Genomic DNA, 12,023 nt, shown 5'->3' with positions numbered 1-12,023 from the left:
GAGAAATTTAGGAAGACTGTGAGAGAGAGAGATAGATGGCTGGAAAGGGGGAACATAGAATTTGGACAGGGTAGCAGAATGGAAAATATCTAGGCAGACATGAGATAAATTTATGTGGGGTAAGCAGAGGAACAGGTAGGAAGAGCCAGCAGATAATGGAGTGTTGAGATGAGAAAAGTGGTAATGGAATAGAGATGTGCAAGAATCAATTAAAAGAAAATCAAAAGCATTCAAGGACTGGGAAGTAAGGCATGCACAGGGTGCAGAAGAATGGTACTGAAAAGAGGAAAGAGATGCGAGAAGGGGGTTAGGTATGGCTATTGGAAGGGCAGCAGAGCAGTTGAATGAAAGACGAGGAACAAGAGAAGGAGAATAGGATATCTATAAGGTTTCAAACTTGAGGAAAAGGCAGACACAGGATTTGGGTAAATTGGGTGTTATCAAGGACAGAGATGGATATATATTGTATAGGGATGAAGACAGTAAGAAGAGATGGAGAGAGTATTCTGAACGACTTTTAAATACTAAAAATGAGAGAGAGCAGATGTGGGAAGCACAGGGGATGGAAGGCCCAGTGATGGAGATACAGAATATACAAGTGAAAAGAGCATTAAGTAAAATAAGTAATGGCAAGGCACCAGGCCCATCGGAGTTACAAACTGAAATGATCAAAATACGAAGGGCAGAGGGGGAGCAATGGATGCTGAATTTATTAAAAGCTATATGGGAATGGGTAGAAATGCCAAGGGATTGGGAGGAGAGTCTAATGGTATACATAAACCAGTAGAAGGGAGATGTCATGGACTGTGGTAATTAGATGCAATTAAACTAACAGAGCATAGATTGAAAGTTTATAAGAGGATGCTGGATGAGAAATTAAGAGAGACTGCAACGATTGGGAAACAGCAGTATGGATTCATGAGAGGAAAATGGATGGTGGATGTCATATTCATAGTAAGACAGCTACAGGACCAGAAGCTATATAGTGCATTTATAAACAGAGAAAGCTTACAATAGAATCCCAAGAGAAGTAATGTTTAGGTGTATTGAGCCCATTTTTGTTTGTGCTGGTTATGGAAGTGTTGATTAAAGAGATCAAGAATGAAGAGCCATAGGAGTTGTTGTATGCCGATGATCAGGTGATTACTGCTAAAAATGAGGACCTATAGAGAAGGGTTGGAAAGTGGCAGGAGTCTTCAGAGTGGGGTGGCTTAAAGGTGAATGTGAATAAAACAGAGGTTTTGGTGAGCAGTAGGGGGGACAGACAGAATAGAATAGTACATGCCTGATTATAAAACAGGCAGGAAAGTTTAAATACTTAGGATCTACTTTAAGCCAAGAGGGAGGATGTACGCTGAAGTTGACAGTAGGATAAAAGCTGCATGGGGGAAGTGGAGAGAGTTAGCTGGAGTAGGATGGGATAAGAAAATGCCAGTCAAGCTAAAAGTTAAGAACTAAAGTACAGTAATAAGACTAGTGTAATGTATGGATCAGAAAAATGGGCTCTAAGAAGAAAAGAGGAAGTAAAGCTTAACAGAACAAATATGAAAATACTGAGGTGGATTATGGGAATATCGATGCTTACGAGATTGGAAAATTATCGAATAAGAAGGACAGACTAAGTAAGGATTACAGGGGTGATAAGGGAGTCACGGCTGAGATAGTATGGGCATGTGTTGAGGATGGATGACGAGGGGGGAGTGAAGAGGGCTTGGGAGGAATCTGTTAGAGGAAGAAGATTGAGAGGGAGACAGAGAATGAGACAGCAAGATAAAGTGAAGGAAGATATGGAGAGAAGAGGTTAGGTGGAGGATGATGCCTTTGATAGGAGGCAGTGGAGAGGGCGCATCAGGCAACCGACCCCTTAATGTACGGATAACAGTAGAAAAGAAAAGACTTTCTCTCACTAACTCTGTCATTTCCTTTCCTTAGAATTTATCTCCCAGATTAAAATCCCTTGATAAATACTAGCATGTATGTTCCTCATATGAATTAACAATATTGATGAAATAATCCTTCGCTCAGTGACATAGAGCAAATCATCCCTCCATCGTGAATAATTATTGTAAATGAGATAATCTTTTTTGCATGAATCCTTATCCAGGAAATCTACTTTCAGAGGATTGTTATCTCGTCCCCTCGTGTTTTCTGCCACCGACGTACCTGTGAGAATTGCCTTAAAAGACAACAAATTCAACCCTGCTACAAGAAAGCCTCTGCTTCTGCAACTGAGCTTCAGTGTGTAATCTTTATATTCACAAGCCACGGGCTCCAGTTTGGTTTACCACTGTGTAAAATTTCTATTTCCTTCTGAAGGCCAGTTAACTGTAAATTTTGTTGTAAGATTATTGTTGCACTTGCTTTGTTGGGAGAAATAAAGTCATTTAGTAACCAAGAGCTTTCATGGCGACCTTTCCCTTGGCTTAACTAGAAGGTAAGCATTCTTTTTGTTACATTTGCTTACATATTTTGTTCTAGGTGGCTCAAAAGGCAATTTAAAAAAAAATCATTATTAATTTCGTTTAGCTAGACCCAGACCAGTATTTAAACATATGCATATATATATATATATATATATATATATATATATATAATATATAATATATATATATATAAACATTCATTGAATAGAATGGCTTTTTCACTGTTAACCAGCTTTTTTGAAATTGCTTCATATTTTCTAATTATTTTCTTTACTTCATTGTTCAGGTTACTAATGGATACATAATGGGGTTCTTCCATTTACTCCAGTATTTTTACACGCGACAGCTTGTTTCGTCAACCTATACGTATTGACGTAATCAAGCGTACTGATACAAATATGTTGTTTTGTTGTTTTTGATTAAGCTGACCTTGTGTCAGCACGGGCTCTTGCTCACAGAGCAGCCCGTAAGACAAAAATATGAGCCTACATGCATTTTGTGACGTCATGAGGACGGAAAGGTAGTACAATTGCCAGATACCTAGTTTTAGTATTTACAAAAGACTATAGTGAAACATAAAATAAGACAAATAAAATAAAATATGTTAACAACAGAAATTATATAAAAAAGTTAAAGTAAGTTTTATTATATCACATTATACATAAATATATATTAATTACATATATGTTTAATTCACTGAATGTCAGTGTGCGCTCCTGTCCGCGTGTGGTGGTTTTGTTCCACGCGGTTGAAGGGCTGCCTCCTACACGAGGGCAAGGATCGGTCTGCCTCACGTTGGATGTTAAGGTTGGGGCGTTGCATGGCGATGCTGACTGCTTCTGATATCAATAAACGACTGTAGTTGCCTTCCTTGTATATTATTTTGGTGATTGTGAGAAGTTCTTGTAAGGATCTGTGGTAAATGCATACATAAAACGCGCCATAACGCACTGTTCGACGTGGAAAGTGACTAACGAAGAAATCAACAGAGTTCAACAGCTGCTCACAAATAACGGCTACCCAGATGACATGATCCAGTAAGTTGTCAAAAAAAGATTAGAGGCTTTCCATAACCCGACCCCGAGGGACAACACACAAGACAAAGACAAAGAAATAGTGATATACCATCAGATACCATACAACAAACACCACGAAGATGAAAGGAAAGCCATCCTTGGTATACTGCAAAGAGGAACAACCCCCTAGCGCAGTATAACAAAATAACAGCAAGAATTTACTGCAAACCAAACCTTACAGCCTCATTGGTAATGAAAAATAGTACGGCCCCATCGACGGAGAAAGAGGTTGAATCTGATATAGTATACAAGTTTGTCTATGCTGAGGAGCAATGTCAGTCCCCCCAAAAATGCTATATCGGACACACAACCACTACACTCAAACGTCGCATGCAGGCCCACAGAAACCAAGGAGCCATTCATCAGCACTTTGTGGATACCCACAATAAAAAACCATCCTTACAAGAACTTCTCACAAATACCAAAATAATACACAAAGAAGGCAACTATAATCGTTTATTGATATCAGAAGCTGTCAGCATCGCCATGCAACGCCCCAACCTTAACATCCAACGTGAGGCAGAACGATCCTTGGCCTCGTGTAGGAGGCAGCCCTTCAACCTCGTGGAACAAAACCACCACACGCGGACAGGAGCACACACTGACATTCAGTGAATTAAACATATATGTAATTAATATATATTTATGTATAATGTGTATATAATAACTTACTTTCAACTTTTTATATAATTTCTGTTGTTAACATATTTATTTATTTGTCTTATTTTATGTTTCACTATAGTCTTTTGTAAATACTTAAAACTAGGTATCTGGCAATTGTACTACCTTTCCGTCCTCATAACGTCACAAAACGCATGTAGGCTCATATTTGTGTCTTACGGGCTGCTCTGTGAGCAAGAGCCCGTGCTGACACAAGGTCAGCTTAATCAAAAACAACAAAACAACATATTTGTATCAGTACGCTTGATAACGTCAATACGTATAGGTTGACGAAACAGCTGTCCCGTGTAAAAATACTGGAGTAAATGGAAGAACCCCATTATGTGTCCATTAGTAACCTGAACAATGAAGTAAAGAAAATAATTAGAAAATATGAAGCAATTTCAAAAAACAGCTGGTTAACAGTGAAAAAAGCCATTCTATTCAATGAATGCTGTATCCATGAAAAATTGTGCCCCTAGAAGTTAATAATTATATAAATATATATTAATATATATATTATATATATATTAAATAATATTATATATATATATATAATATTTATAAATATATATTTATATTTATATATATTAATATTTGTATATTTATATATTATAATATATATATATATATTATATATATATATATGATTATATATATGTATATAGTATATATATATATGTATATATATATATATATATATATATATATATATATATATATATATATATATATATATATACACACACACACACACACACACACACACACACACATATATATATATATATATATATATATATAATATAATAATATAATATAATATATATAATAATAATAATAATAATAATAATAATAATAATAATAATAATAATAATAATAATAATAATATCCTTTATTTCGGCTCAGGGCCATATACAATGAATATACAAAATACACTGTAACATACACAATCTAGATATATGAGTCAACATGATAGGAAAAATGAGTAATCGGCACTTATCCACAAAATAGCTGAGGTAGCATAAAAGATAGTAATCATAATACTGGCAATAACAATAATAATATTGGTGAGAAAAAAATGCATTGAGAGTTATAACAGTTAGTGCACAGATTATATAACTTAAATTTCAACCAGAGACCTTAGGTGGTTACAGTAGTTAGGTCTATAGGGCTAAATACGAAAATTGAATGAAGAAAAAAAAACTTTAACTTGATAGGAATCACAGTAATAATGAAAAAATAAAATATCAGCAATAAATATAATAATGACAAAATCTGCAGATGACATCTTGCCAATACAGAGATTAAGTCCTTTAAGGGACAAAGGCCTCATTTTCCCATCTTTCCCACAATTTAGATCTTCTTCTTGCTTCACTCCTTAGGATGCTTTGTATGAGCGAGTTGCCGCTGTTTCTCACTCGGGTTACCAGACTGCACATTGTTCACCTTACAATGATTTTTAAATTGTCCAGGTGGTTTTCTAAGAACATCTGTGTGGCGGAATGGTAGCGTGGAGTGTTTGTGAGGCGTCTCAGAATGTCATTGTGCACAACAGTGATACGTCTCATGGTCTCTCGGGTATAGTTCGTCCAGAGGGAACACCCATAGATACTGTAACAGTACGAGCGGAAGAGCAGCAGTTTCACGTCTCGGTGACAGAAGGCAAACCTCCTTGCAATCATGTTGCCAGTTGCACATAGTTTACGACGCCTCTGTTCAATGTCTGCCGTATCTTTTAGGTCGTCGGTGATAATGTGACTCAAATACGGAAATTTGCGTACAAATTCCAGCCGATGGTTTCCGAGGAAAATTTGTGGTTCTGCAATATGCTTTAGCGATCTCGGGAGCAGCGACATGCACTGGGTCTTGGTTTCGTTGTAGATTATATCAAATTCCTCTGCATATTGGCGGCAAGTGTCGATGAGTCGTTGGAGGCCATGCACTGATGGGGAAATCAGAACCATATCGTCGGCGTAACAGAGGTTGTTTACAGTTGTTCCATTGACAGTGCATCCGATTGGGAGTGAGTTGAGTTTGACATTTAAGGCATCTGTGTACGTATTAAACAGGTATGGAGAGAGAATGCCTCCTTGCCAAAGCCCGTTTAGGGAGCCGAATGTGTACGACAATACTTTACCCCATTTGACACAGAATTGCTGTGTGGAAAACCAGCAATGTAAAATGCCAATTAGATATAGGGGTGTGCCCCTTTTATGCAGCTTCAGGAAGAGCATCAGGTAGTTTACTCTGTCAAATGCTTTTCTCACATCCACAAAACATATGAAAACAGGAGCTGCTGATGATAGGTAGTAGTTCAGCAATTCTTTCAGTATGTAGATGCAGGTGTCGGTTGAGTGGTTTCCTTTAAACCCGAACTGGTTGTCAGTGGTGTGTAGAAAGGGGAGAAGTCTCACAAGAAGAACCGACTCAAGTATCTTCGATGCGATCGTTGTGATTGCAATTGGCCGGTAGTTGCCAGGGTCAGCTGCATCCTTTAGCTTGTTTTAGATTAATGGTATCAAGTGAACTAAGAGTAGGGAGTCTGGAAGAAACCGGTTAAATTATTCACGCATTGAATAAGGCAGTTAGCAAAATGTAAATTATCGGATGGCAGAATTTGAAAACTTCTGCAGGAAGACCATCACAGCCGGGCGATTTATTATTAGGTATTCTGTTTATGGCATCGCTGATGTTACCTGGCATGATACAGTCTGCAAAATGAAATTGAATGTTGTCATTAAGGAGGTTATCTACATCCATTCGGGAATCCTGGTCATTTATGCAATTCAGGATATTGTTGAAGTGATTACCCCACATCCTTACGATAGCCTCGTCTCCGACTGCTTCCCCTACTCTCTGTGATAGCTTTTTAGTTTTGGGATTTAAGGACTGGATATCTTTCTAAAGACGAGGGTAATCACCAGATTCTAAGTTTCTAGACATTGCATTGGCTCTTAGTTGTTTTTCATATAACCTGCAGTGCTTAAGAGCAAGTTTGAATGCGCTCTCGCCTGCCTCATTAGTAATGCAGTGTGTCCTTCCCTCGGGCTACCATTTTGCCTCCACAGTAAAAACATTTCTCGTGAGTATGTATACAGATCTTTAACCAAGTCATTCCAACCAGGTATATTACAAGAATTACCTTGACGAAATGTATAGGCAGTCCTGCCCGAAGCAAGCATAGCGGAAAGTATGTTCGAATAGAATTCATTCAGATCCCTCTTGTGGTGGTCATTTCTACATTTTGTGTTGGTACAAAGTAAGGCGTCAGCCGGTTGAACTATTGACCGCAACCTGGTTTCCATGGTCGCCCTAAAGTATCTGGTTTTCTGTTGGTTTTTAAACTCCCAGTTAACCGCTGGTGGGCGGTCAGTTAGTGGGTTCACGGTAGGGAGGGATGGGGTACTGACTGACACCTGTAATGGGATGTGATCGTAGCCCGTTGCAAGATCGTAGCGAATATTGCAGGTCATAATAGAATCATGAAGTTGTGGAGATGTGATGCAGTGGTCCAGCCAGGGGGTTGTAATTGCGTCCACCCTATTATGTACATATGAGTAGGAGGAGGGAGGGAGGAGCATTACATCGCTAATTTGGAGAGCATGATTTTGACAGAAGCGAGTAAGTTCATTATAAAATTGTTTTGTGGGGTGAGAATTAAGGTCCCCTATTATACAAATATGATCATCAGGAGAATCTTGAATAATACCGTGTAACTCCCCTAGGATCATGCAGTAATGATAAAAATTATTGTTATTTTCCCATGGCATATAAACATTAATTATTAGTATTTTAGAGTTCCCTACTGTCACTTGAAACCCCAGCATTCTGTCACTCCTGTAGGTCATCACCTTTATCATATTGACTCATATATCTAGATTGTGTATGTTACTGTGTATTTTGTATATTCATTGTATATGGCCCTGAGCCGAAATAAAGGATATTATTATTATTATTATTATTATTATTATTATTATTATTATTATTATTATTATTATTATTATTATTATTATTATTATTATTATTATATATATATATATATATATATATATATGTGTGTGTGTGTGTGTGTGTGTGTGTGTGTGTGTGTGTGTGTGTGTGTGTGTATATATATATATATATATATATATATATATATATATATATATATATATATATATATATATATATATATATATATATATATATATATATATATATATATATATATATATATATATATATATATTACTTCTAGGGCACAATTTTTCATGGATACAGCATTCATTGAATAGAATGGCTTTTTCACTGTTAACCAGCTTTTTTGAAATTGCTTCATATTTTCTAATTATTTTCTTTACTTCATTGTTCAGGTTACTAATGGACACATAATGGGGTTCTTCCATTTACTCCAGTATTTTTACACGGGACAGCTGTTTCGTCAACCTATACGTATTGATGTTATCAAGCGTACTGATACAAATATGTTGTTTTGTTGTTTTTGATTTGTGCCACAGGAAAGAAAGTCCCCCTTTCGGGCGACCGGCTATGATTTGATCTGTAACTTGCATCGATGAAGTTGAGAAGGTTCTGAAGTCTTCATGAATTGAATCGCAGATGGCAAGGTCATGTGGCCAGAGGAGCATTTCTTGCAATGCAATGATGCCGTTGAAATTTTTGCAGAACATGTTTAGGAGAGGAATGTTCCGCTTGAGGCCAAAAATATTCCAAGAGATTATATTTAATGCATCCATGGCTACTCACGAAGATGGGAGATGAATGCGCTGATCATTTGAGTGGATGGGGGGTTAGCCAGGGGGAGTGGGCAGTCACTCGCCGTGGGCGGTTGGCTGGCACTTGCGGTGGAAATGACCCTGGTTGGAGTGGCAGTAAGTTCCCCTGGGGGTGGTTGGTCCCGGATTAGGTTATATCTTGAAACTAATACATTAGGACCGAAATTCTCGCCTTTAAGAACGTCGAGGTGTTGAAATAGGCAGGTAATCCTGTAAGCCACTTTATGTTTACTTCTGCATGGGAGTTCGTGAGAGATAAGTGGGTCAGAGCCAGTGAGAAACTATGGCGTCTAGCGTCACCGATGAGCGCAGATTGTGAATTGCTACGTGACATCTCTTCTCAGGTGTCCGGCGAGGTGAAACACGAATGTTGGGCTCCGGTCCAGCGGCAAAACGAGAGGTTCTTCTCTTCTTTCTGCTTGTTTGTATCTGCCAGCCGCCAGACCCCTCAAGATCACTCTCATCTGCATCTACGATGGGGGGTTGGCGGGGAGAGATAGGGTGGGGAGGATCACGAGGGCTGGTATTCATCGCCGGAGGTCTATCTTCCATCGGAGGCACTGGGGAGGGAGGGGAGGTTGGGGGACCAACAGTCCCCTCAGAACGGCCTACAGGTGAAGGGGGCACTTCTGTGTTGCTGGGAGGCGAGGAAAAACTGGATGCCGTATTCATAGGAGTCTGGTGGCTATCTGTGCGATAGTCTATCGATCCCTGCACTCTTTTGATCGCATCCCAGATCCATGCGAGATTATTTGTTTCCACCATTTTAAGACTGTCTAGGGATTCCTGAGGTCCTTTGATCACGTCCCAGATTCTTGATAACTTATCATTTGTCTCCTCGATTTTTTCTGAGTTTTTCCCATTATTTCTGAGAGGGATTTTGCTGTTTGGAAGGCATTTTCTGCCGTGTGGTACACCACAGGTAGGCTTAGGTCAGCAGGCCCCTTTGGAGGCAGATTGTAAGAGTCATCGGCGTAGATTTCCACCGAGCAGGTCCTTAGCCACCTAGTGATATATGATATTTTTTTGTGTGAGGACAAGTTCTTCGCGGATCGCTCCTTGAGAATGCTCTTTGGTATCAGATCTTTGCATTTCGTATATGCAACGTTGATTTCCTCATCGGAGAAGGCATCACTGACAGATTGTATAGCGGACTCGACGTCGGAACGGTTCGATTGGTATTGTATATAGTAAAGACAATTGTTCGCGAGGACGGAACTTGTGTGTGGGGCACAGGCACCGATAGGTTGGAGGTTGGTCAGATGACATTTTTGCGGTAAGGGAAGGGCCAAGCACTAACACATACACTGCATTCTTTTACCCATTTCCCAGGACCAATAGGCCTCGAGTAGCTGTGATTTGAAAAATTTCTAAGGCACTGATTGGAGCAGAAAGAATATTAAAATATCTGCAATTGCACAACACTCTCCGGCTTACACGCCGGGTATTACGTGGAGACTATTAACACATTGCTTACCATAGGAGGTATAATCACCAAGGGCGAAAAACCCTTCTTCTCTGTGAAGAAACGCAAGAGAGACCTCCAACACAACTACCCCACACAAACACACACACACACACACACAAACATATATAATATATATATATAAGATATATATATAATATAGATATATAATATTATATATATATATATATATATATAGATATATATATATATATATATATATTATTATATATATATATATATATATATATATATATATATATATATATATATATATATATATATATATATATATATATTATATATATATATATATATACTATGTATAGTATATATATATATATATATATAATATATATATATATATATATATATGTATATATATATATATATATATATTAATAATATATAATATTATTATTAATATTAAAATATGTATGTTATATATATATAATAATAATATATATATATTATATATATAAATATATAATATTATATATACATATGTATGTATATATATATATATATACTATATATATATATATATATATATATATATATATATATAGTGTGCTTGTACTTGTGTTGTATGTGTGTGCATATATATATATTATATTTTATATAATATATATATTATATATATATATATATATATATATAAATATATAACCTAGCCACCTGGGAGCAAACAATTCCTTATGGGTGCCAGTCCCAAGCCCAGATAAATAGGGAGGGTTGGTGTCAGGAAGGGCATCCGGCTGTAAAAATCTGTGCCAAAACCTAAAAATGGAATGAGCCGAAATATGGAAAGAGGTAAGGCTAGGGCGTACTCCGTAAGCGACGCACAGAGACATCACCCTAACTCTGTGATAAGGCGAGGGCCACTGCATCAAGATCGGGTGCAGCTAAAGAAGAGAGCTCACATTGGGATTAGAGTATGTCAGCTTAATATTGGGTCCATGACTGGAAGAGGTAGAGAATTGGCTGACTTGATGAGAGAAAAGAAAGTAGATGTTATGTGTGTGCAAGAAACGCAATGGAAAGGAAATAAAGCTAAAGAGTTGGGTGATGGATATAAGCTATACTATAGTGGAGCAAATAAACAAGGTAGAAATGGAGTTGGTATAGCACTGTCTAGTGAACTGAAGGATACAGTGATAGCAGTGCATAGAAAGAATGACCATATCATCAGATTGAAGATATGTTATGGAGGAGAGATTCTGAATATTATAAGTGCATATGCACCACAAGTTGGTTGCACAGAAGAAGAGAAGGGAAATTTCTGGAGAGACATGGATGGAATAATGCAAGAACTGGAAGGACATGAGAGGGTGATAGTGCGGGCAGATTTGATTGGCCACGTCAGAAGTGAAAATGAGACGATTGGTCGGATGCATGGGGGCCATAGAATTGTGGAGAGAAACCCAGAAGGAGAGAGTGTAGTGGACTTTGCTGTGTCATTCGACATGGCAATAGTAAACACATTCTTTAAAAAAAAAGGGAACACGTAATAACATATAGGAGTGGGGGAAGATGCTCCCAGATAGACCATTTCCTGTATAAAAGGATAAAGCTGGTGGAGGTCAAGAACTGCATAGTTATTCCAGGCGACCATGTAGCCCAC

Source organism: Macrobrachium nipponense, chromosome 1 (assembly GCF_015104395.2).
Source record: "Macrobrachium nipponense isolate FS-2020 chromosome 1, ASM1510439v2, whole genome shotgun sequence".
NCBI classification, from domain to species: domain Eukaryota; kingdom Metazoa; phylum Arthropoda; class Malacostraca; order Decapoda; family Palaemonidae; genus Macrobrachium; species Macrobrachium nipponense.
The sequence above is the reverse complement of the archived record's forward strand: the minus strand, read 5'-3'. Positions refer to the sequence as shown.